At 39.1% G+C, this 23,160-nt stretch overlaps 1 long non-coding RNA gene across 2 annotated transcripts in view; it reads right to left on the bottom strand.

Moving 5' to 3' along the window:
- The window catches only part of LOC133226558 (uncharacterized), a 66,571-nt gene that overhangs the window by 30,403 nt on the left and 13,008 nt on the right, over positions 1-23,160 (bottom strand). For both annotated transcript variants that reach the window (XR_009729554.1, XR_009729553.1), the window contains exons 2-3: positions 20,929-21,092; positions 14,521-14,568 (exon numbers count right to left, since the gene is read on the bottom strand). This is a non-coding gene — a long non-coding RNA (uncharacterized LOC133226558). The remainder of the gene's footprint in view (positions 1-14,520; positions 14,569-20,928; positions 21,093-23,160) is intronic.

Here is a 23,160-nt window from a genome sequence, read left to right as displayed (position 1 = left end):
ATATCGGCACTGGTAGACAGCTGTTAAGACTGCTTAGAAAACTTTCATCATAAGAAGTCTCTATACATTCAATTATTTTGGGGTTTTTTTTTGGATATGATCATTCTCCTGGTCTTGTTCTACTTTGAGAAAAGCAAGAAGTAATTCTTTTTATCTAAATAACAACAATACATCAGTTTATCACAATGCTGGTGTTAGTCAAATATACTGGTAGTTAACTATTAAGTTATTCAGATGCTAAAGAGGTGCATGTATTGTGCAGCTTCTTGATCAGTTTCTGTCTCTTAATTAGAGCCTTACAGAAGTATAGGCATAAGTCATAATTCAAACTTTACTGTAGTGATAGGACAAGGGGTAATGGGTTAAAACTTAAACAGGGGAAGTTTAGATTGGATATAAGAAGGAAATTCTTTCCTGTTAGGGTGGTGAGGCACTGGAATAGGTTGCCCAAGGAGGTTGTGAATGCTCCATCCCTGGCAGTGTTCAAGGCCAGGTTGGACAAGGCCTTGGGTGATATGGTTTAGAGCGAGGTGTCCCTGCCCATGGCAGGGGGTTGGAACTTGATGATCTTAAGGTCCTTTCCAACCCTAACTATTCTATGATTCTGTGATTCTATGAAAGAAGATTGATCCAGTGTCTTGCTAGAGTTCTAGTAAATGAGTATTTTAACCTGAAAAATGTAGATGTAGGATAACCAAAATACATCACAAACCTCTGTGAAAACAGTGGGGAGTGTTTAACCCCTTCTATATAATCCTGGTTGTGTTCTGCTGTTGATTTTTAAACCAGTGTTTTGTTCCCACTGGGTTTCCTCTGACAGAAGATTTGACCAGGGATCTGTATAACTGTGGAACATCTGGTCTGTTTCGTTACCTTCCTTAATTAAAATCAGTTCTATTAGCTGGGAAACACTGGAAAACCTAGAGTCACTGCATAGGAGCCTCCAATACAACCTCCAGTGCAACCCTCTGGAAACTTCAAAGCTCAAACCAAGGAATATCTCTGTAACTATGGCAAAGCAGAGTATCAAAGGATAGCAAAGTCACACTGACAGGTCAGTAATTTCCAAGTTGATATAAATACAACCTGAATTCTTTTACTGTGCTTCCTGAGTCCAGTAGAGCATTTTATGTTCTAAATAGAAATTTAGCCCAAGACATGGTTGGTCAAATATACCACTGAAATGGCTACTCAAACCAGAAGTGCTTGGCTATTCTTTTTCAGGAACTGCAGCTTTTGCAAAATTTCTGTTCTGCCTGCATTTTTCCCCAAGCATGACATCACATTAATGGTAAAAAACCCGGTTGAACAAGAGCACTACAAAACTGATTGTACAGTATGGATTCCATTAGCCATTAGCGAATAGAACACGAGTCTGGCTTCCTGCTAAAACATACCAGTCTCTCCATAACTGAAGAAATGCTGGTATGTTTGCTAGCCTTGACTTCTCGCTGCCTCACTATTTATGGAGTCACTTAAGCCTCCAAAGAGAGTGTTTAAAATGCCACTAAATCAGAACACCTGTTTAGCCGTAACAGTGGTTACATGAAAGCAAGGAACTTTATAGGGGTGACAATGGAGCATGGGGCCATAATCCTTTTTTCAGTAAGGATATTACATTTTAGAATTGCCTGTAGAGTTACTGGAAGATGGCTTAATGTTCCTCCCTCTTCTTTTAAAATACCAAGTCAGACATCTGGCACTGGCTGGGTGTCCCCTGCAAGGATGCTTTCCATTCCAGTGGTTCTCCTATACAACTGGACATAAAAGTGGTATGATGTTCTTCAGTCATACACCTTTTCTCTTGGCATTGAACACTAAAGCTGAGAAGTGCAGGTGGAAGAGGAATTTGCTCATTGCCAGAGGCAGATTCAAAGCAGAAAAAGTCTGAGCTAGGTGATTCACAGGAGGGTTTGGTTTGGTTTGGTTTGTTTCTTTTCCCTAGATGGCTGCCATATCATGTGAGGGTCCAGGGTTAGATTACTGAAGCAGCTGCTCGTGCTCAAGGTGCACCTAGCCTGGGATGGGTGTTCTTGTAATAGTTTGAAGTTTCATACTTACGATTTATTTCTTTCCTCTAGAGTTCTGTTCTTCAAAAAATGATCATAAAGCAAGAACATTAACTCTGTAAAAATTAGCGTGTTTACATTATTTGCTTAAATCTGAACAGTAAAGCTGAGGGGCTGGTATGTTGTATTCGACTGGTCACTTCAGCCTGAAGCAAGGATGATATTGTGTATGATGTAAATTGAAATTATTGCTGAAATGTGGAGTTAAGGAAAACATCAAACTGCAAACACGTTTTTCTTGCTGCATATGGACATGTATATCCTTTAAATATTAAATAGATGTTCCATAGTATAATAGTCGAGGATGACTGATTGTTAACCATTCATCTTTTGCTTCCTTTCATGTAATAAAAGAAAAATTTGCTAAAACCACATTTTAAGTTACTAGTCTGAGACTGGATGGCCAAACAGTTCTTTTTCTTCTCTCATGCCTGAGCTTCTTACTCTGACCGAAAGGCAAATGGCCTAGAACTACTGTGATGAGGGAAGCACAATCAGGGGCAAGGGGGCAGTTACAGTGAAATTAGACAGACAAATAACTATGGGTTCACAGATATGTTTAAATGAACAGCACAGTTTGTGCTGTTGACAGTTGTTTTAAGATGCATAAAACACTGAGTTTGCTATGTTCTAATTTTGCAGGGATAGCCTGAAGAGACCACAAATCTTGTGTGCAGTATAGAAAGGGATCAGAATCTGATTTACAGGTCTGATTCAAAGCTTGCTGAATTCAGTGGAAACATCTGTTAAGTTTAGTAGGGTTTGGATCATATCTTAAAAAAAAACAAACGGGGGGACGACCTGAAAGAGTGGTAAAATTCAATGAGAAAAGTAAAAGTTTTCCCAGGGTATAGCCAATTTTATGTATCTATCATTGAACAGGAATAAAGTGTTTACAAGAGTCTCAGACTATCTCCTATAGTTCCATTTTAAATTTATTTCAAAATACAGTGAGCCTAATGAGTGAAGAAGTGAGATTATCCCTTACCTGCTATTATACACTAAATGGAGGTGCATGTTTGCCCCAGTAGATTTGGGAAGATGTCCCCTGCAAGAGTATCCTTTCCAGAGTGAACCAGAAGTACTCTCAAAATTATTTAGCTCATTGAATATACAATCCTGTAGCTAAAAAATCCTCTAGCTAAAAACCACAGGTTTACATTTTCTGCTGGTGTAAACACATGCTGCCCCACTGATACTAGTGAGCTGTATCATCAGATTGTGCAAAGAACTTGGTCTGGTTTTGTCTGCTGCTGTTGCCTAAAAGGTCCCACATGGGCCTTGGGTCATACATGCTGAAGAAAACAAATGGTAAGGTGGATGCAGTGAAAGACACTGTACTAAACAAATGTTAATGCTAGTGTGCATCAGCTTGCCATACAAAAGAAAAGTGGCCCTTAAATCAAGCACTAGAAATAAGATCCTTTTAAAGGAAGTCAAATAGCCAATTTTGAGTTTGCTTTTTTGCAGCAATACAGAAATTTTAGTGCTCCTATAATCTCAGGCCAAGACAGACTTTGGTAAGTATAATGGGATGTAAGTGCATTTAGTTCCTCTGTTTGTGAATTGTATAGCTGTCAAGTTGTGGCACGTCTATGAAGTGCTGAGTAAAACCAGTGCTGGGAGTGATGGAATTAATGTGCCAAAGGAGAGGGAAGAACAGAGATCCATCAAGTGAACCTGCTAGAATTCTGAAGCACGTTTGAAACAGTACAGACGCCTTGACCATCTGCTGAGGGGCACGTGTAGACATAATTGCACAGCACAGCTGTCATCTCAGTTTCTAAACCCACCTCGTTTTACAGGAAGTATGCAGCCAAAGGAAACGGCTTCTCCATCCATTCAAAGCTTGTGTCCTTAAAATAGCTGTATGTATGTTCTTTGTTCCAGACAACTGGATTTATTCATGGCTCTTCTGCTGGGTGTAACGTTTTACATTGACCCAGTCCTTTAAAGAAGTTGGAGCCTCTTGCAGTTTAGCATGCCTGAACCGTACATGGGAATTTATCGCAAAGGTACCAAGACACTCTTAACTGTAATGGTCCCAGGGCTTTGCCCTTGTGTTTTATATCGCTAGAACCTTTGGCAGAACTTTATCTTTGTATTATGTGGCTGCTTGTCCATTATTTTTATTACAGAAAAAGAGAGAGAGAGCTCAGATCATGGGAGTACTGCTGTCCCTTTGAGTGCATGTCAGAGCTGTAGAAGCCATGCGTGTATTTATAAACAGGGAATGTTTAATAGAACGTAATGAAGGCAGTGGATATTTTCTTATGCTCAAGTATACCTTAATGGATGATTTTAAGTATTAATATCCACAAGTGGCTGCAGTAAATTTCAGCCACCATTTTAAAAGAGGGATTTTGCACTCCTGCTTCATAAGCACAGGCACAGTTTTAGGTAGAAGCTCAGTTTTATGTGTAGGAATAAAAAGTAAATATCCCATGACTGGCCTTTGTCAAGTGATTAAATGTTTTTGATCATGGAGCATTTGCTGTGATGTGTTCCCATGGGTTTGTCATAGTGACTTTGCTCATTTCTGATTTGTACAATGAAAAAGATCTGAGGGTAAATAGGTACAATAGTATTGTTTCTCTCATCTGGAGATTTTTGCATCTACATTTTACATTTCTGTTAGCCGGGTGTGATGACTTTTGATCTCTTTTTCTTTGTTGGCACAGAGCATGTATTTACTGAGACCGATGTTTTTCAAAAGCAGATCCACTGTAAGCATAGGAAATCAATAAAAACAAAATGTTTAGAGAAAAAAAATATACTGGAGAAAATGTCTGGGCTCACCCTGAGAGAAATGCTTAAGATTCTTTTTTTATTTTACTGTCTCTGCAGTTTTTGCTAGCACTACTTTAGCTTTAAGCCATATGATTTGATCAATTTGACTTTAGCTTACTAAAACAGAAATATAGATAAATAAATTCTAAAATCATCATTTTTTTTTCCCCCCCCAAGATTCAATGAGCCAATTGTGAGGTATATAGGAAGTGATTCGTGCCAGCAACTTAGGAGTCCTTGTTATCATTGTACTTTGGGTGGAATCGAAAATCCCTGAAATCATTGTATCATGTGTAGAATGTACAAGAATGATCAGATTATGATAGATGTTCCTGTCAATACAATGATGGAAGAAGAAACAAAGGAATAATCCTTCCTAATCAAACGCTTTTGTTACTTTAAGGGGTACTTTGTTTAACTGCTTGAATGTCTCAAAGGCTTTGCTAATTACAGGGGTACTTTGTTTAACTGCTTGAATGCCTTGAGGGGGTTAGGTAATCAAGAGATACATCCTGTTACAGGATGAGGTGAAACCTGTGTATTGAATAAGTAACTATATAAGAAATGGAATTTAGGGGGGCTAAGATGGTGGTTAAGCTTGTGACAGACATCCCCCGTTAATGTATTGCCAAGGAATTCAGTAACTTTTTAAGAAGTTTCTTCACCCAAAGATAAGACGCCAGCAACAGGAGGAGAACAATGAAAAGGAACCACGTCGATATTCGGGCAAAGGAGACGACAGGACTGGTTGAAACCCAAGACTGAGGAGTATAAGAGACTGTACTCCAGAAATCTCGGTGTGCGTCTTGGGTGGAGCGGAGACTCCCCGGCGCACCCAGCGCTGCTTGCTTATTGCCTCTCGATATCAATCAATTGTAATAAAAAATTAATTAGATCATGGCCAAGATGGAATTTTTATAACACCATGACCTAAGGCTCCTTTTATTCCATAGTTTTCCTTACGTTATTTGTGTAGGCATTGTCTTTTGGCAGCTGGTTTTTAAAAAGTTATTTTAATTCCATCTGAAACAACAAAAAGTGATTTAAATATTGTATGTGTAATGTTATTATTGCTTTATTTTATTTTGCTGAATTAACATCTGTAATGTGCTGAAGGGATAGAAACAGTGAACGCAGAACTTGTTTACCATACAGATATAATACGGATGCCATGGGCCCTCCTAACACGAGGATAGTTACAATATTTGAGCTTTCTTTTCAGAGGTTTATTTAATGACAGTGCTCTTTTAAGAAGGAAAGGAGTAGTGTTTGCTTCCTTTGCACCGTATTTGTGTCTGGATTGTTATTATAAACTAGCAAGGCTCTTGGCCTTTGTTCTCAGATCTGTGGGATGCAGCAGGTAAGCTTTTAAGGTAATAGGCAGGGTTTTATCATCTGAATGAAGCTTTATGTTTCTCCAAAACCCTTACAGCCCTGAAGGCTTTACAGTAGGTATCTGGGAAGCCAAAGCAAACAATCTGAATTACTGCAGAAATTAGTACAGAAATGAGAAAAATACAAAAGCAAAATCACTAATTGGCTCCCCAGTAAAGCCAGTATACACTGATTCAGCCACTTGAATATCTGTCTGTCACTTTACGCACCTTTGAAAGTGTAGATCTGCAGACTCCACATTGAGCACTGCTTAACTGCAAGGATAAGTTTTCCCTGTGACTGTTCCCAAGGCATTTGAAGTGTGTCAGAAGTGCTGGCATGCTCACTCATGAGCTTCAGTCATTCCTGATGGGGATATTTAGGTTATTTTTCCCAGCTTTTCACCAGAAGCTGCTGGGAGCCCATGCAGCTCAGGTGGCAGAAGGGCCATGTGTGGGCTTCTGGGTTGCTGCCATTCTTAGCCTGAATAATTAAGTTAAACCACCATTGACAACATTATATATTGAAATATTGGTCTGGGAGCTGCAGCAGTTGGGAGATCCAATTTTCACAGCCCTTGTGAAACTGAAGTGATGCAGAGATCATACATCCCAGTTACAGCAGTTAAAATGGAAGGACGACTGCAAATCGGTCCCACAGATAAAAATGTGTTTTAAGCATCAGAGCAAGATTCATGAAGATCTGTTCTTTTAAGGAAGCTCAATCCACAAATTCTTAAGGAGGCGGGGCTGCTTAGAGTGGGGCTTTCCTGCTTGAGGTATTAAGCTGTACAAACAGATGCGCAGACTGGTACAAGCTTGGAGATAGCTTTTGACTGTCTCTCCTCTTCAATTTTAGTAGAGGAACATTGGCCTTTCCTACCTGATGAATAAATGTAGTGTAAGTAACTGAGTTGAGTATTGTAAACCTATGTTCTCTGAATACTCTGAGTTTGCAAGTTGGATGCAGTGACACTGTTAACTGCTGACGAAAGAATAAGTAAAATGGAAAATCCTTAGTGATGTGATGCACAGAGCACTGTGGAAACAAAGGGTCACTATGGGATGACCCTTGCAGTGCTTCCTCCGTGAACTTTCCCAAGGAAATGGAATTAGTATGAAACTGTTTTCTGGGGAGAAAAAAAAAATATTAATTGTAATGTCCTTGCAAATCAACAAAACAGAAAAACTTGCCTGTAGGGCCTGTTGCATCATACACATAATAATGTGTTAAATGAGGCTAAAATAATCTACAAAGATGTCTGTGACAGATGTTTAATCTTACTTAACATTAAGGAAAATTGTATAAGGAAGTGCAAAAATCTCTTTTTCTATTAAAAATCTTGAGGCAAATCCGCCCACGTGTATAAACAGTCTCTGGGGTCTTGGGGGAGAAATGGTTTGAATCCTCCTTCTTTCCACTTTCTGCTTCGTACATATCTATTCTTCTATTCATACATACTCATCCCTTACAGATCATTCGTATGACACTTAAAATTGGTCAGATGCAGGTGATTTGCTGCAGTACAGGGATGTTTGGGATTTGTGTTAAGCATTGAAAGAGGCTTGATAGTGATCTTGATCTGTCAATTATGTTGTGATTATTTTTTGTGAAAATAGTAATTTTTCAAAAGGTTTTATTAAAAACAGTTTTCCCAGTTCTTAAACAGCCCCAAATACCACTTTTGTAGTTAACAACATGTTTAGGGTTATAAGGAAATGTATTTCATGCTTGAAATACCCTGTGTCACCATGGGCAGAGCCAGATGCAGCCCCAGTCTAAATGGGAAAATATGCACCCACATCTCTATGTTATGCTGTGAGCACAGACTGTGCTGCTTGATAGGAAGAAAGAGGATGGCAAGTTTGCCTGTATCCTCTGGTAAGTTTCTGCCTGGTCATATCACTCAGTCATGGCCAAGTTAGAGATACACCTTCCATTCTGACTCCCAAATTGCATCTTGATTTTAAAACAGTTAGGCAGTTAGTTCATATTTTATAGCTTTTCTTCATTTGCTTTCTTTCTGGAAACCCTTTCCAATGACAAAATGAGCTCATTTATGCTTTCAGTCCTCACTCTTTAGATTCCTGGAATACCATCTTGATTAAAAGACAGGAAATATACACTGGAAAGGTCTGCTCTGATTCTTAGCAGCAAAGTTCTCTTCAGCAGACTGTGTCAAGTGCTTACTAAGTGGTTTTATACTATCTCTGGAACATTATTTGCTGGTCACCCTTGGAGATACTGCACCAGCTGGACTGTAATTCAAATATCATATCTGACGCAGAAAATATATGGACCCAGTCAGACATCAATATGATCAGACAAAAGCCCTTTATTACAAAGCCTTAACCCCTTATATACTATTTCTTACATGCACTTACAATGATTTGGCATATTATGATTGGATACATGTCTTGAAGACCCTTAATGACTAACATATAATTGGTTAAGCACAGGTGTGAGAACTTGACCTCAAAAGCTTGCCAACAGTCCACAGTTCTCGTTAACTTCGTTAATTCCAGCTTCTTCTTACCTTGCTTGTTTAGGCTTCCTTGGGCCTCTCATGGCCTTGCTGTATCCTTCAGGACTTATGTACCAATTATCCCTTCTCCTGTGAGAACACTGTCTCCACACATATCTGAATTGTGTTTCTGATTGCAAGATCCAGCTTGTTAATTCTCCAGTGTAGAAGCTGGGAGGAGGTCTTTGAGTCTGATCCAACAGAATTTAAAATAATCTTCCACTCGTCACTGTCTAGAACCATGTTGGTTTTGTTTATACTGCTGCTGGTAACCAAAATCTGTGTCAGGACATGCCTTCCCTTTTTCCCTACCCCCAGTCTGGTTAAAACTGTATTTAAAGACCATGTTTAATACGTCAGTGTGTTCTGTATTTATGGGTATTAACTACGGCATCATTCCATGTTCTTCTTTAGGATAACTTTTTCAATTTCTGTGTTGTGCTGTTTCTGTTCTCAGTGTGATGGGGGCTTCTGTGGTATTGTAAGTCTAATTTTAAGCTTCCTATAAAAGCTCAGAAGATGTATCTTTATCATTATAGTCATTATCTGATGTTATTGAATAATAGCATCTTTTAATGTTTAGAAGCTAATAAAGCTGCTGGTCGGGCTTTTTGGTCTAAGCCTTCCTCTTTTCACGTTGATCTTTTAAGAAATGATACATCGCTTCTCCAATTGTTCTAGTATTTTGTTTTCATTGGATGGGGGTGTTTTATTTTTTATCTCTGATTTCCAGGGGGTGAAATGTCATATTTTTATCTAAAATATATACCAGAAACCTGTAGGTGAGGTTGTCTTATGCATGTTCATGCCTTCCCACAGGCATTGGTTTTGAGGTAGAGTTTTCCAGATCAAGTTACAGAATAGGCTCCAGATGGTCTGGAATCCTTCTTTAACAATCTATAGCTAATTAAGCATTCAGCAAAAGCTACTCTTTTTTTAAACTGAGAAGTCTCTTTGAAGAGCAGTATATTGATTTTCAGCTTTTCTTTCCATAATTTATATCTTTTATTTCATTACATCTTGATTCTTGTTTTTCAGTTTATAAAAATACCCAGAAACCTAATATCTTTGTTACTGTTTTTTGTTTTTCTAAGTTACTATGAAAGAGAAAAGAGTAAAATTGTCCTGTGGCCTACACTTGCAGCGATCTCTACTTGACAGTCGATATGGAACAGTGGAAGGGGAGGTGGATCTGTGCATCATACTACAGAAGGTGAAGTGGGTTGTAAAAACATTCATTTACTTTCATGGGCCTGATTTTAGGGTAAAATATAATTGAGCAATATACTGGCTTGGACTAACCAGTCATCTTTGTATCTGAAAGCGAACAGTCTGATGCTGCTCTGGGACATCTTTCAGGTTTGCCTGCAAGAGCATATTTATTTAATGGAGGAAAAGAGAAGCTTGAGAGTAACTGGAGGCAAATTCAATAGATAGAAATATGCAGTGTGTTGTTTTCAGTGTAACTGAATGCAAGCTGGACTTCATATGAAGTTTCTAGATTGTTCAAGTTATGACATTGACGTTGAGTGACTTTTTAATTAAAAATTTAATGTACAAGACAAAACTAGCTGGGTGAGAGCTGGAAATTTATGACTCTTTAGCCTACAGCAAATTTTAATCATTGATCTAGGGAACTACTTCTGCTGTAAATAAAACATTACAGTGATATATTATAGAGGCAGGAAAACTTTTTGCTGTGGCACTGCACTACTGAATGTTAAATAATATTTTGTTTTTAATAAAATGGGGTTTCTCCCGTTTTAAAGGGTATGCATGAAGAATTCCCATAGGATCGCTGAATACAGCCAGTGAATGGGTCTCTGGGATGTGAAGTGCTGGAAAAGCATTTCGGGTTTCAGGCACACAAGGCAGGCTTCTCAGTTAACCTCTGGATATTAGGAGCCAGTGCCCAGGATTTCGTGCATCACATACACAGACACTAAGGAAGGACAGAACAGAGAAACAGCAGTACAATGTACTGGATTGATTATAATTTTCTGACTGTTTGTCTTTACGAACCAGAAGGGGCATTTCAGGCAGACAGAAGGAAGGAATGTCACTTTTGTAGCCTTCTCTTCTTTCCATCTTGGCCATACATGTCAAGAAAAAACATGATATTCGGGGGGGGGAACTGAAATTGGAGCATATCTTGGTCTACAGGCCCCAGATAAGCCAGAGATAATGCTAGGAGAGCTAGAACAAGAGCTGTTAAATGGAGAGAAAAAAGTTCTGAAACTGCCACTGTGAAGTCTGGTTCAGCATGCTGCATTGTTTATCCAGTCCAGACCTAATTTATTGTTCATATTGATTGTAAAAGTAAATCAGCATCCTGTATGTCTGTGTCTGTGTAACTGGCATCTGAATAAAGGCTTGCTCTTTTCTAGACACCTGCAGGTGTACAAATATCCATCAGGTGTATATAACCATAGTAGAAGTCCCAGATTACAAAGACAATGTCGCCAGTAGTTATTTTTAACCCTGTTATTAAGGGGACTTATAATAGAGATGAGGACAGACATTTTAGTTCGGCCTTTTGTGAAGGGGCTAATGTGAAGGAGTAATGATTTTAAGCTAAAAGGGAGTAGATTCAGACTAGATATAAGGCAGACATTTTGTGTGGTGAGGATGGTGAGGTACTGGTACAGGTTGCCCAGAAAAGTTGTGGATGTCCCACCCCTGGAAACATCCAAGGTCAGGTTGGATGGGGCTCTGAGCAACCTGACTCAAGTGGAAGGTGTCCCTGCTCATGGCAGGGGGGTTGGACTAGATGACCTTTAAAGGTCCCTTCCAACCTAAACCATTCTATGATTCTCACAGGTAAACCCCACAGCAATACTTCAAAGTGCATAGTAGCTAGAAAAGTTGTTCCTGCACTTAAGTTAAGGATTTTAAGAACTGGGCCTTAACTACTGGGAACCTGTAACTGTTGACACAGCAGAAGTTCTACTGTAGTGTGAGTTAGCAGAACATGGGTCTCCAAAATACAATAAATTTATATAGAAATACCTACAGCTGTAACTCAGGTGAGTTTCAGTAAGTGCATTCAAAACAAGACCAAAAAAGCAAGTTCTTGCATACGTGCTTAAATTAGTTTTGCTTGCCAGAAGTCATTCATTTCACTAGACTTTATTATCAGTCCATATTTGCTTCATGTTTGTATTTATACTGTGGTTATATACAAATGAAAAGACTTTATTATTAGATTTGCAATATGCAACACTAATGAGCCTTATGTGAAAAAGCATTACGCATTTACAGCATATTGGTTAACATGATTTTGAAGGCAGAAAAAGGATTCCAAAATTACCGTTAAAAATTGCAGATACGGATGTTTGTTAGTAAAGCTTCCCTTCCTGGGGGAGTTGAAATGTTGCTCTATGGGCTGGGGTATTCAAGTAAACCTGAGCAAGTCAGAAGCTTGCTGTTATGTGAAGAGCTTGCAATGAATCTTGTCATCTGTAAATCCAAGTTCTTTCTTTTAAAGGTCAAAACTGCCAGGAAGCATTGGTGCACCTGGCATTAGCTTTCATTATTTCCATTGGCATTGAAAGAGATAGAAATCATCAAGGATTTCCAAAGTTAGACACAGTATTACAATCTCTTCTATGTCCTTGAGTCTCTACTATGAGTCATTTCTTTTTGTGTGCGTTTCTCTTCACATTAGTACAAATAGAGTGTGTACTTGTATTCATGATGAGATTTAGGAATTAAATTAAGCAGAAAGGGTGTATTTCTGCGTGGGCACCTTAATCACTTTAGCCCCGTTGTTAGGGATGCAGCAGTTCTGCAGAATTCTCTCTGACATTTCATCAGATAAATGCTTCTCCCCCTTAGCATGGCTGAGCTGTTTTAACTTAACTTTGAATTCATCCCAGTGATTAAAGTTATGTCCTCCTTCCTGAGCACAAAGAGGCCGAATAACAGGGTGGTTTAAAACATTGTCCAGATACAGTGTACAGAAAGAACAGAAATTATAAATAAAATGAATGAGGAGTATTTCCTACTTCTTTCTTTATAGTTAAGTTTCTTTACTCATGTTGGGGAAGCATCTGCCCGGTATCATCCTGCATTACTGCTTCTGGAAGCAGTCCCACACAGATCTGTGAAACTTGCATGCCGGTGTTTTCACGGAGGAGGTTGAAGTGAGCAGTCTGTCTAAAAGGTCTTTGAACCACAGTTATCACCTGGGTCATGCATTGTTTGTCCAGATTTTCTAAAACTGATGGGTTTACTGCTGTGAGTGGGATTGATAGGAGCTAGCTGCTTCCAGAGGGATGGAGTCTAAAGGTGGAAACCGGGAAGGGTTTACAGTGGCTTTGCTCCTTTCCAGTTTTAATCATTAGTAAATTTCACTCTTATGAATGAAGTTAGATTGCCATTGAAAATACTGGGGTTTTTCCTGCTTCAGTATTTCAACTTTTTGTACTCTTTCCATAATTCTCAAACACTCAAAGACAAAGTTAAGCCTTTCAGGTAAATCCTGATGTAGTATCTGGCATGGCATGTGCCACTTGTGAAATCACCACTGCTGTCATTCATGTATGAATAGCAACTAATATGCAATAAATGTATCATTTTAGTTGGCCAAATGGTAACTAAAAATAGAGCAGCATCTACCCTCTAGTCAGCTAATAATATTTATTAATATTATTGATAAAGTCAAGGCTTGATGACTACGTAAAGAGTAAAGGAGCATCACCAGTGTTGCTTTGAAGGTTAATACCACATAGATGAGGAGGAAATTTTTCATAAGTCATTTTCTTTTCACAGGATTTTGTGGTATATTTTGGTTTGATTCTGGGGTTTTTTGACTACAGTGGGCAAAATCGGATGTACATAACAGTCTTCATAATGTTGATGGTCTAAGAAGACATAACCACTTTCTTATTGATCCATGGAAATACATTGCTGTTCTGTATTTTTAATTAATACTTAGATGGTCACAGAATCATAGAATGGTTTGGGTTGGAAGGGAACTCATCCACTTCCACCTGCCCTGCCATGGGCAGGGACACCTTCCACTACACTAGGTTGCTCCAAGCCCCGTCCATCCTGGCCTTGAACACTGGCAGGGATGGGGCAGCCACAGCTTCTCTGAGCAACCTGTGCCAGGGCCTCACCACCCTCACAGGGAAGAACTTCCTCCTTGTATCTGATCTAAATATCGCCTCTGTCAGTTAAAGCCATTCCCCCTCATCCTGTCCCTGCATGTCCTTGTCAAAAGCCCCTCTCCAGATTTATTGTTGGCCCTTTAGGTACTGGTACTGCTGTAAGATCTCCCTGAAGCCTTTCGTTCTCCAGGCTAAATAACCCCAACTCATGATGATGGTGTGTGGTAGGCTGCCAGGTATTTTAGGCAGCCCACCTTATTTAGTGAACATCAGGGAAGCATTACTGTAGATGATATTGATAGCAATTTATAAGTGGGTTGTCCTATAACACCTACGACCATATGATTCTGAAAGATATATAAAATACTCTTGTGAAGCTCATGCGGTGGCAAGTTGATCAACATTTGAACTATATCTATAACTACTGAAACTAGAACTGTTTTTTCTGGGTTGTCTTAAATGTAAAAGCAACAGCTCTGATGTTGCTAGGAAGCATAACTCTATCCTGTATGCCTAAAACAACTATGTAGTAAATGAACAGTGTAAGCCCAAAAAGTTTCACACTGATATTTGGACACAATATTATAACCAGAATATGTCCTATGGATGTGCAAGTCTGAGGCATATGTTCTCCACTGAGTATACTTACCATGTAGTACCCTCCAATCAACTGTACAGCTTTGACTAGTCCAGAAACCTAGCAAAATACAGTAATTCCTTTTACTCTGGGTGAGGCTGGGGAGAAAGCATATATCTACTTCCCAGTAATATCCCTTCTGCAGTTGTTAGAAAAAAAAATAAACCACCCTCTCTCCTCCCCCCAAAAAACCCCAACCCCGTCTTTTTACAGTAGTTTCATGTAACTTTATAATACTTATTTTTCCCTATAGGCATTAATACCTCTTTAGTGTTTATGAGCCAAATAGTTGAACGTAAAACCAAGCTGAAGTTGCTGAACTTTGTCTCCCCGAAATCTTTCACTTGTTATCATTGAGCTGAACGTGTTCTGCTTCTGAGATTGTTAAATTACTTCTGAGCAGCAAGGGATGCTCATGGGAGGGTCACAGGTATTTCAGTCTGAGTTACTTGACTTCTTCCCAGTTATGTTTAGGGTATTATTTCTAAAAGTGGTGGCCCATGAGGAAAACTTCCTGCATGTTCTCAAAGGTGGGGCTGTATACACAATACAAGTTTGAATCTCACAAGTTTAGTTTCTGATCTGGTTTCATTCCACATGCAAAGGACTTTTCTCAAAGTTGTTTCTCCCTCTCTCTCTCTATGCATTCCAGGTCTTCTTCCAGACACCTTGAAATACTATATTCTCTGTAGAAGCTTTGGGTCACATATGTATGGAGAATGAAATCTTGACTTGCAGGAAATTCACAAGCCAGTTGTTTCAATAGTCAGTTAACTGTGCATTTTATCTGCAATCTATGTATGTTTAGCCATGTCGCTGAGCATTCCTCTTGATACTTGCATACCTCTTTGAACTAGATTCTAGGCTTGGCCTATTAACCCTGGGTATGTATTTGTATGTTAAGATAAATAATCTCTGAAGTTTGCATTAACTGAAAGGAACAGACAGAACAACTTTAGCTGCTTATTTTCCAGGCCTTGAAGAACTCCAGATTGTCAATTCATAGATGTTCACTGAGGGAGCACTCCATCACAGTTCTCCCAGTAGGTAACGGTGATACATCAGTTACGTCACATCCTTTTGTACAGTCTGAAGTGCCAGTAAGTTACAGCTCTTTAAAAAAACCCATGTTCTATTACATTTCCTAAAAAATCTAAACCCTTGACCAAATAAATTCATAGTTGCAGCATTTTGGGTGGTGGTGCTGGTTTATTTTTAAAACTGGATTACCTTTCTCTTCCCTGCAGTTTAGACTATAAATCAACCTCTGTTATTGGTCGTAATCCTACACTGCAATGGGATATTTTTTAGGACATCTGTAATCTTAACTAGCTACACAAAGCAGAAAAAGGTTGTAATGAAAAAAAATTACCCTTTAGCTGCGACCTTTTTATACTGAGCTTTAGCCTGAAGCACATTTTTATAACTGAGTTATAAACCTGTAAAACAATGTTTCTTATAAAGCAGAGGCAATGATCTACAGTAGCTAAAAGCAGACTTAAAGACCTAAAACATCCTAGAATAGGTTTGAAATACTTAGCGCACATTTTAAACACATAAATTCCAGAGCTATGTGAAATTTCTCTGGCTGTTTGATTCTCTGGGGACATGTTTTGGGTGACTGACTATGTGTTAGAGTCAGCAAGAATTAATTCAGCTCTTAAGAAACTAATTTCTGGTGAGAGACTCTGCAATAATCTTTTAAGAAGCACGATTCTTTAAAATAAAAAGGGAGCCTCTTATTTAAAACACATGATAGTCACAAGTCACCACCTTAACAGCACATCATTTTGGACATGGAGAGGACTGTGTCTGTCATACAGCTCATATTCTTCCTCATTCAGCTGTTTCCTAAATCTATTAGTACTTATGTAACAGCTAATGTTACTGTATATTTTTTAAAAGCTCCTGATATTTTAATAGTTGTTAATTAAAACAAAATAAATAGGATGTGTGAAACAAGGGCTCACTCAATTCAACTGGGACAGCATTCTTCTCTTGGGCAGAACTTCTACAAAAATCAGTTCAGCTTAGCTGTGCTCAGCTCAAAATCAGGTTAGCTTGCATAGTGAGTGCAAAACCATGTCCTACCTTAGGAAAGCTGCTTTACTGATCTATACTAATAACATTGACTGGTAGACATTACAAGGCCAAAGTTCCATTTATGTTTTAGGTGAAAAAAAAGAAGGAATAGGGAACCTTTCCTCCTACTTGCTTTCCAAAGACTGGAAGGAACACCAAGAACATCTCTTTCCACTGAACTCCTTAGCCTCTGTTCAGATTTGTAACCCAAGCCAACAAGGACAGGAGGGATAAGCCAGCTCCACACCAAAATCTGTCTGGGCAACTGCCAGGGAGCCTCAGCTGGATGCTGCCAGCCAGTCCCGTGGTTGCAGCAGTCACACTGATCAGGAAAAGCAGTACCTGTCAGAGCATGACATGGAGCAGGAGGGTGCAAGCCTGTGCTTAACCCCCATGCTATAGCCCCTCACTGGGGCTTATTCAAGCAAGGCATGAGGAGCCTTAAAATACACATTTTGGCTTAATATTGTGTTTATGTATGGTTACTCAGAGGCAACCAGGTGAAGAAGGAGAAGGAGGGGTGCAGGCAGCACTGGTATGTTTTTTTTTCCTTGGAAAATGCTATCCCACACAGATGATTTCAGTATATCTGGAACAGACAGGGATTCAGGCTAAGATGGTGCCTGGGAAGGGAATGATATTGTCAGTTACTTTTAGTAAAACTTTTATTCAGTGATAGATTAGAGATATAAAGCCATAAATGAGACTGTTGACTGACAAGGCTTGGCCTGCAAATGCAATATTATAAAGGTAAGCTTTCAGTGACGTTCTCTACCTCAGGCTACCAGCAGATTAAGCAAGTCATTTCTATTGCTATTGACACTGAAGCATTATTGTTTCTTTCTCATATCTTTTCCATGCCCTGTCAGTAACAAGATATGGTAATTCTTTTCACAGTCACCAGGGGTGGTTGCACAAGGCATCAGAGGATGGTGAGTCACTTTTCTTGCTCACAGCAAAGTGGGCACTCATGCATAGATGAGCCTTTGTCCAGGGTATCACTGATACTCTGCATGGTTGACATGAAGGGCTGTTACAGGCTTCTGCTTGGGATGCACATAGCTAAAACAACAGAGGATAACAGACAAAAATTGGTCTTCCCATCTGTATTTTTGGCATTCAATATATTAGTTATGGCCACAAGCATGTGAATTTTGTTTTAAAAATGCTCATTTTATTCCCATTTAGAAATGCTCTTTTTTGATAAGGAAGAGAAGCTTAAGTGGGGAGCATTTTTAAGCATTTTAAAAGAAGTTTTAGCAAAAAGTAGGGGAAGAATGGATCTTGGCTTAATCAATGTCAAGGAACATTCTCTAGGAATTAAATAGAAAGGACTTGTATGCAAAATCCCCAGCTCTAGCAACAGAAGAGACCTTAGAGACAGGAAACAGCTTAATAAATAACCTTGCCCATTGGCTGTTTTTCAAGATTGGAAAGGGTTATTCATGTAATGGCTCATACCAGCCCTGCTTCTACCCCTGACATGAGGAACATATGGCAATATAAGAAAAATAACAGCCCAAGGGTGAGATGAAGAAGTAGCTGAAGTATACTGTGTTACATCTGTTTCCCAGGGCCTGGAAAGGTGCTATGAGAAATGAAGTATGAGCTCGGGGTAACTAAGCCTGTACCAGGGTCTAGGAAGAAATACAGCCTCACCCACAGCCTGAGGAACACGAAGAGGGGGTTCAGAATCACTTTTCTGCAGCTCAGTTTGTGTCCTGAGCACTTCATTTGGGAGAGAAACTATTTCTTCTCCAACTGTAACTGCAAAACAAATTGCTTGAGGGCTATCAAGTGCGTGTGGAAGATCTGAAAGCTTTAGCTTACAGATGAAAACTAACTTTGCACATTTCTATGGGAAATGCAATGGCAGAACAAGTTTTCAAGGTGGATAATATGCATGGCTAATACCTTATTTTTGTATCTTAAAAAAATATAAAATTCAAGTTTTCTCCATGTTCTAATCTGCTGCAGTCACTGCGCTCTTCAGACAAAACTTGTGAGAATAAATCTGTCATAACATGACATGGTAGGCCCATGACACCTGTGTTTGAACATTATTCTCTGGAAATGAGAAACAGTGCATTAAAGAAGCCTTCTTCATGTAGTATACCAGTCACTCCTCAACAGCCTCCCTTTTAGTTCATAAACAGACTATTAGGGATGGTGATGAACCATGCTAGTCCATTTACTAGCACAACAGGAATTATTAACTCTAATAAATTTATTATTATGTATCCATTAGGTATCAGCTACAAAACTGCATAATGTCTGCATGATTGCTTATAAATGGATTTGGAAAGGAGCTAAATTGGTTATTCATTGACCATACCGAACAGCTTATTTATTGACTTGGCTCAACAAGTTTGATTTTTTTGAAGCCAAAATGAGATTCTAAGTTTGTAATGGTCTGCTCAGTGTGAGAGTTGATTCAGGAAAATGACGTTTTTCTGAAAAACTGCTAAACTCATGGTAAATAGGATTCTAGAATGAACTGAGTTTTCCTTTCAGTTTCATTAACTGATGACTTTTAAATGTGCTCCTGAGATAAAAATCTGAGAAACTAGAGAATTTAGTACCAGCTACAGTGAGATACTACTTCCAAGTAGCATGTGTGCCTGTGAGTCAGCACTAGACAAGGCTATCAGGCCTATGCACACTGTGTTGCTGTAAAACTGGATCACACATCACTGTTGTCTGGACTCTCTGCTTTGCAGATCATTTGCTGTGTCAGTATTTTAAAATTGGCTGCTACAATACTTGAAAAGACTGAAGCAAGTAAACAAGTTTAATTTCATGGGATGTGGTCTTCTCACCAAAGTTCATCATACTTGCGCTATATAAAACCTAATTTTAGTCTGATTATTTTCTAGAAAAGAAGAAAGGTTGAGGGTGAAGCCTACTGGTGTAATTCTATCAGAGAAAGGCAAGGCAAGAAAAATACTGAGGTGAAATCATCAAGTGCCAGAGTTCACTGTTTTCTTCTTCAGTAATATTTAATGCATGTGAAACATTTAGTGCATTTAATCCAATAGCCAAACATGGCACGTGCATATGCCTCTAGGCTGTTGGAAGAAGAAATAAGCATTTTAGTACTCTTGAAATAGTTTGAATTGCTTTTAAATACATAAGACTGCTGACTTTCATGGACATAATAGAGAATTTGGAAGCTCTTTGCATTTTGGGGATTTTGGGGTTTTGTTCAGTAAAAACAAGTTGTGAAGCTGATCAGTATTACTTGACTTTTATTTCTGGTGAGTAAAGAGCTTAGACTTCTAATTAAATATCACGTAAAAAGATTATACAAATTGTGGTAAGAAGGGATAGAGAGTTGGCATCACAGTGAAAAGACCACACTTAATAAAGTTGAACATATTAAAGACTTTCAAAGTCAGAGGGTATGTGGAAGGTAATGAAGGTCAGTATTTGAAAGGCATTGCAGAAGGAGAAACTCTCGACAGAAATGGCATGATATATGCCAGAAACAGTTTTGCAAACTAAAAAATAAAAAAGCATGTAGTAGAACAGAGATGTATTTAAGATGGAGGGAGAAAAGTACTGAAGGAATCATTTGGGAATTTTGGAGGGATTATATACATTACCAGCACTTTATATCTTGTACAAACAGTTATAGACATTGGTAGCTTTCTGAATTCTGTAAATACAGAATCATGAAATGATTGCAAATAATTTTGTTTGTGCTATATGGCTGGCAGATCCTTTCTTGTTTTAGTGCCTTGTAGCACTGCTTTTAGCTCCCTTGTACTGGCTTCTTTCTGTTTTAAATGGAGCAAAATGTAATAAAACCCACGTGTGCGCTCCCTACAGATGAAAGCAAGAGCACCCAGCATTAATGTTATAGAGCTCTGCCACCAGGATTCAAGGAGCGTGTCATGTAGCTAGGAATCATAGCGGTCAGATTTTCTGTGGGCTCCTGACAGGAAAATGCAATGTATGCTGTATTTTACAGGTACTTATATTTTCCATTCTACATCAGAGCTTGTTGGCTATTTTTTGCTCTTAGTTCACTGTTAAGGCTTGAGGAACATTTTTCTTGATTTACAGCTCTATTAAACTGATAAATTGATCACTTGTGTGCGTGGAGGCAGTTTGCTGGCATTTGCTCTGCCAACACACTGCCACTCACAACAGTACTCACAGGTCCTCAAGGATATGGTAAGAGGGAGGAAGCTTTCCGTGGAGCTTAATCTTTTTAACATAAAACCTGTTTCTGGTGCTGTGAGCAAGTTTAATGAGAATATTTTTGAAGAGCTGTCATCTGCTAATCCAGTATTTAGCTGGCTTTGTTTTGACACTGCTGTTTAACAAAATTACCTGGATCCAGTAGGTAGAGTTCACTGTACTGTGCAGGAGAATTTCAAACTCTAGTTATGAGGTGCAGAATGACAGTGGGAGGGTCTGAAGCAGAGCAGAGGGTGTCTGTTGGAAAGCCAAGTTCTGTTGGAGCTTGTTTTCTAGCAAGCACAGCCAGATGACTGCTGTTAACACAAGTAATTTTGCGTAGTGGAATAGAAAGAATCATATATACTGTTATCTGTTAAAAAACCTAGTATTCTTTTCCTTAGACAATATAGATAACTTTGGTTTTAAATGTTATTATTTTGATCTACTAGTTTTGTCAAAATCAGCTTACTATGACATATTGCCTCTTAGTTGAATGATTAATTTATACAAGCTTCATTGAAGTTATTCTTCTTTTGCATGAGTGTAATTGATGGGAGACCTGCCTGAGCCTCTTGGAAAGAGGAATGTAAAAACATAAAATGAAGAATCATGTACTCTGTCAGCATGGTTTCTTATATAAATAAGTTTATGTTAATGTTATTTTTCATCATTTATCATAATATCAGGATGAATCCTTTCATGTCTACATAGGGTTTGAATAAAATCAATAAGAACTTTTGTATAACTTCTGCAGTAACACTGAAGAGTACAAGTGAATGTAATGTGCTTCATTATTTTCCTGTGATTGTAGTGTGAGACTTAGGTCTTCTGTTTGCATTTGACACATAATTCACTTCTCTAATATTTTCCCTTGCCATTCCCCCAGTGTTCTGCATTAGACAAATTTGCATCTTCAGGCAAGTGCTATTTTCAACAATACAATTAGAATTTTGCACAGAGGAAGGAGGATCTCTCTCTTGCTCACCTGATAGACTGGGTTGTGCCAATACTGTGGGTTATAAAGCACATGAGACTGCTTGGAGCAGTGAGCTTAGCAACTACAGTTTCCTTATGTGGGCAGCCATTCAAAACATTGGGATGGTGTCTGTTTGTTCTTTGTATTATGAAAGAAGATTCTGAAAAAAATATAGGTTGCTCAGAATGTATTTTGTATATACACTGATAAATGAGGCAAGGTGGAAGAGACCTAAAACACATCAAAAAGCAAAACTCAAGTCTGAGTGCAATAAAGTATTGTTTTGTACTACTATACATAACAAGTCTTGCTTGACTTTCATATCCAATTCAGTCTTGTAGTCCTTATTTAGAGAAAAACTTTCAGGAATAGCAGTAAAATTCTCGGCACTTTCAAAAATCAGGAGCAAAAATAAAAGTTTATTTAGCAATCAGGAGCCAGCTATGAACAACCTGTCCTGGGTGGTAAAGTATTTATTCTAAAGCTTGGGAAGAGCTACAGATGTCATCTATCTGGGTTTCTGTCCCACAGCATCCTTCTCTCTGAACTGGAGAAGTATGGATTTGATGAGTGGACTCTTCAGTGGATGAGGAATTGGATGGTCCCATCTGGAATGTAGTGGTCAATGGCTCAATGTCCAGGTGGGGACTGGTGACAAATGGTGTTCCTCAGGGGTCCATGTTGTACTGTTTAATATCTTCCTCACTGACACAGACAATGGAATTGAGTACATCCTCAGCTAGTGTTCAGACAACAGCGACCAAGCTGAGTGGTATGGCTGACGTGCCTGAGGGATGGGATGCCATTCAGAAGGACCTGGGCAAGCTTTAGAAGTGGGCCCATGTGAACCTCATGAGGTTCAACAAGGCCAAGTGCAAGGTCCTCCACCTGGGTTGGGGCAACCCCTGGTATAAATACAGGCTCCAGGATGAAAGAATTGAGAGTACACTTGAGGATACTTGTGGGTGAAAAGCTGAACACAAGCCAGCAGTGTGACTTTGCAGCCTGGAAAGCCAACTGTATCCTGGGATGCATCAAAAAAAAGCATGACCAGCAGGTTGAAGGAGGTGATTTTCTCCCCCTGCTCTGGTGTGACACCCAACCCAAACCCCCTACCTCCCCCCACCCAGTCCTGCATCCAGCTCTGGGGTCCTCATTACAGGAAAGACATGGACCTGTTGGAGAGGGTCCAGAGGAGGCCACAAAGATGATCAGAGGGCTGGAACACCTTTTTTGTACAGTCAGGGTGAAAAAGTTGGGTTGTTCAGCCTGGAGAAGAGACGGCTTGGGGGAGATTTTCTAGCCTTCTAGTACCTAATGGGGTCTTACAGGAAAGCTGGAAAGGAACTTTTCACAAAGGCATGTAGGCATAGGACTAGGGGTAATGGTTTCAAACTGGTAAAGGG

Source organism: Neopsephotus bourkii, unplaced genomic scaffold (assembly GCF_033783945.1).
Source record: "Neopsephotus bourkii isolate Nb327-2 ecotype Australia unplaced genomic scaffold, CSIRO-AGI_Nbou_v1 NB_1792, whole genome shotgun sequence".
Lineage (NCBI taxonomy): Eukaryota > Metazoa > Chordata > Aves > Psittaciformes > Psittacidae > Neopsephotus > Neopsephotus bourkii.
This window is presented reverse-complemented; position numbering and strand designations above follow the sequence as displayed.